General features: G+C 38.3%; 1 protein-coding gene across 1 annotated transcript in view; it reads right to left on the bottom strand.

The window, feature by feature from the left end:
* Positions 1-4,511, bottom strand: part of astn1 (astrotactin 1) — a 374,129-nt gene that overhangs the window by 206,842 nt on the left and 162,776 nt on the right. The window lies entirely within an intron of this gene.

Here is a 4,511-nt window from a genome sequence, read left to right as displayed (position 1 = left end):
TATATACATTTTTATTTTTATTTTTACTTGATAGAATGAAGATAGGTAGGAAAGGGGAGAGAGAGGGAGGGGGGGGCAACATTCAGCAAAGGGCTGTAGGTTGGAATTGAACCTGGGCCACTGCAGTAAGGCCTTTATTAGATAAGACAGCCGTAGATAGACTGGAAAGGGGGTAGAGAGAGAGAGAGGCGATGACACGCAGCAAAGGGCTACAGGTTGGACCCGAGTTGCTGCAGCAAGGACTCAGCCTTGGTACATGGGAGGCCAGCTCCACCAGGCGAGCTATCAGGGCATCCCGAACCTGAACCTTTAAACCCCATTTGTTACGCTTCAAGTCCATTTTTGCGTAACTGACCTACCCTCAATACTGTGCCTGAATGCATCCTGTGGAGGACTGAAGCTGCTGCTCCGCCAGCGAGCTTATCACGCTACTTTGGTTCATGCAGCAACAGTACAGAGCAGAAAACAGGATCATTAGGAGTCAGTCTGATGTAAAAACTTTGTCAAACGTGATTTAGCAAATACACAAATACTACAAGCTGACAATTATGCAGCCCTTATCAGTAAATATGCAACTTTTTAATGCCCTGATTAGAACTGAATATTATTGCATGACGTTGATTATACCACTAATCTAATATCCTAGTCAAATTGGAATAAACTGAACAATTTTTTTATAGAACTCTAGCTAAGTTTATGTTGAAGTACAGAAAAAAGCAGCTGCATTATTCTATTTTATCCTGGTTATGTGAAGGATACATTTGTGAAAATGCTTGGTTCAGACTTATTTCCTTTGAAAGGTCCAGTGTGTAACAATTGGCAGAAATGAAATATAATATTCATAGATATGTTTTCATTAGTGTATAAATCACACAAAAAAGGGAATCATTGTGTACTTGTTACCTTAAAATGAGATGCATTTATTTATCTTCAGCGGAGTCCGTCATGTTGAACCAGCATGTTTCTATAGTAGCCCAGAACGGACAAACCAAACACTGACTCTAGATGGGGCTTTTTGCACCACTGTAGTTTCTCCTACACACTTGGAAGGCTGAGCTGTATTCAGCTGGTTGCATTCTGCAACTTCACTGGCTGAATCCTACACACTGGTCCTTTAATACTATGTAGACACAAATACGGTAGTTTGAATTAGAAACAACAGTATTTGTAGTTTAATTTTATACCTGCTCTGTTTGAAAAGTGTCCTGAGGTATCGTCTGTGATCATTTGTCACGATACAAATAAAATTTAATTGAAAATAATTGCAATTTCAATCATAATCTAAATATTGGTGATAAAAATGGTCCTCAAATTATTCAGTTCTAACAATAACATCAATTACCTTATGATAAACATGACTACTGACATCATACTGCAACAGGGGACATGCTGCGGCACAAATGTACTCTAAATGTGGCAAAGGAGCTTTTAAGAGTGACTGTATAAACATATAGCATAAACATAGTGAGTTAAACCATGTGAGTGAATGGCTGTTCCGAGATATGGTCTACTACATTTATCTGGGTTCAAAATATGCACGCCTTAAACCTCACAACTCATCAGTGTAGAATCAGCAAAATCAATTCTACTCAACTGGCACGAAATCCTCTATCTCAAAAAAAGAGTTAGAATCCAAACACAGAGAGTCCTCTCAAGACTCTTTCATATTGATGATGTTTTGACATCTCAGTGTATAATATACTCTGTGAAATGAATCAGACAGAGCAGAGGGAGAAAAAAGGGGATGGGGCGTTAAAAGAGAGAAAGATAATCTGTCAGGGATTTACACTGAGAGAAGCTCTCTCCTGGATGCCAAATGTCGCAAAGTTAATGCCAGTCTCTAGTGGGCCCAGTGGAGGATTAGCCACATCTGCACTGTGGAGACGACAACAAAATGAAACCTAATGTTTAACGTAAAGATGACAGCAAGAGAGAACAGCTGGTTTTGTTCAATTAGAAACCTGTTGTTTATGTGATCTGGTGATGTTTTCACAGTGAAGATAGCGGTGTAGGTGCAGATTGCAACTCTGTCAGTTCACCCTATCTAGAGCCAGTGTTTGGTTTGTCCATTCTGGGCGACTGTAGAAACATAATGTTTCAACATGGTGGAGTCAATGGAAGGCAACTGGCATCTGTAGATATAAACAGCTCATTCTAAAGTAACAAAAACATAATGATTCCTATATTAAGGTGATTATACACTAATGAAAACATCCCTTTGAATATTTCTGCCAATAGGTCATCCTAAATGTTACACACTGGACCTTTATAGAAACCGGACATTGGCAGATTTCCACATTTATACAGTACAGAGTCGTGCACACTGGTGATTGCACTGCTGTATGGCTAGTGGGCGACAGAAAATATAAACAATGTTTGTCTTTAGACAACCTTTACATTAAAGCGCTTCATACCACACAGCTATTTTCAGTATTCTGGCTGAATATAGCTCTGCTGAGATTGAAGTTAAGTGGCACAGTGATGGAATTTATGTGAGCCCATCAGACTCCAACGATAACAGCTGCAACATAACAAACAGGAGGATGAAGATGATGTCAATCAATCAGTCTGTACTCATCCTCATAGTCCTGAGAAGAGGTCTGATCAGTTTTATAAGTGAAAACACCTTTAGGGTTGTACTATTGGTATGTGTTGGCTTTAGTTTTTATAAGGCAGGACTCTGTATACCAAATCTAACCATAATCTAATGTAAACCTTTTAACTGTAGTAATGGGCCTGTTTTTACTGTAGACATTTTGACATATCACAACAGGAAAAGCAGAGGTGTAAATAACAGAAAATAATATTACATTCCTGCCCCACTTTTCCATATTTATGTCATCAGGTAAAAACATTAAACATTTTCTTGCATAATATTAATGACAAGTGTGCCGGTTCAAAACCTGTAATATCTAAACGAACTGGAAATTCTGAGAATGTTATGACCAGTAGGCTTTAATCAGTAGGCTTTTTATAGGCAATATAGCAATATAAGCAATATAAGCTGGCGTAAACAAGCTGCCATTACTGCAGTGGCATCTCACTTGACTCATCTTTCATAATGCTCTTAAGTGTGTGCAAAGGGTTCACTTTCTTCAGCCGTTTTGTTCAGCTTTAACAACAAAATACAACCAAAGGAGATTGGTAGAAGCTGCTTAAAAGAGGATCATCAGAATATATATGTGAGCCCTTACTGTTAATCTTACCTGCTTATTTCCAAAACTACACAACAGTGTTGTTATTGGCTGCTTAACTATAAACTGCACCAAGAAATTTGAGATATTCATCTACCTCCATTAAATGCTGATGAAGCAACTCTCTTTAAAAGGTTCCTGGCTGCAAAGAATCTGACTTATAACCAACCTTTTGTTTATGTTGTTGTTTATGTATTTCACTTGCTTACAAGGCAATAAATCATGGACAGAACATTTATTGGCAGATAATCATATCCTAGCAAGTGTGAAAACTAATGCTGGCTAGGGCTTAGTTGCTGCAAGGAACTTGGATCCTGTGGAGGTCAGGCAAGAGTAGTAAAGTTAATGTCATTTTCTCCCAAAGACTGTGTCATAACCAATTAAAAAGCAATATCTGTGTAAAGACTACACTTATTGGGCTGTTGTGGGCACAATGTGTCAGAGGTGGTGGTAGATTGTTGATTGTGAACAGTCCAACCATCTAGGTTTTTTTTCCTGTTTTCAAAAGGCAGTAAAGGTGAAATCGGTTTGTCTGTGCCACTAAAGTAAAATAATAAAACACATATTCTTCAGCTTTGAACCTGAAGATTAAACTTAAACTCCTTGTCTTTCGTGTAAGGAAAGGGAAAAATAAATCCTATGAACATTGTGCAGTATTAACCTGAACTTTGTTAAAGTGTCCTGTAAAGTCAACTTTTAATTTTTTTTTCTAAAATGTATGTATAAAAAGATGTCAGCTGAGAATTTCAGCCAGTACTCTGTGTTTTAAAGCTTCTGCCCAAAACATGCCAAGTATTCAATGTTTCATCAGGAGTTTATACTTGTCAAGGCCTCTGCAGCAAAGACTGGGGAAAATTATTCAGACTTTATTTCAGGTTTTACAGACGTTTTATTTATTTGTCGTCATGGTGGAATTCTATTCAAAACTTTGAATTGGAAAATATACCAGTAGCGGTCCATCAGTAAACAATTGGCAGTTGTAAAGGGTCACTATTTTACAACTAATCATGGTCTGACAACATCCTCTATCATGATCTCATTATAGGGGCAACTCAAAGTTTGTTGCCCACGCTGCACAGTGAGCAACTCACTGTCAGTTATCCTCCATGAAGGAGAAGCCTGATACAAAGAAATACAGCCAGCCGTCCACACCCACCCACCTTTTCCAAAAACATTCCACTAAGTTATTGTACCTGTCAGCAGGGACGCTGGAAATCAGTCAGAGTTGGGGGAGCTGAGAGAAAGTCAGTCTATATAATGTTGGGCAACAGACATGGTTTTTGCATCAATTTGAATAGCCAGGATCATTTAAATCTA

Source organism: Morone saxatilis, unplaced genomic scaffold, assembly GCF_004916995.1.
Source record: "Morone saxatilis isolate NCDOM2014 unplaced genomic scaffold, NCSU_SB_2.0 Contig23, whole genome shotgun sequence".
Taxonomy (NCBI): domain Eukaryota; kingdom Metazoa; phylum Chordata; class Actinopteri; family Moronidae; genus Morone; species Morone saxatilis.
This window is presented reverse-complemented; position numbering and strand designations above follow the sequence as displayed.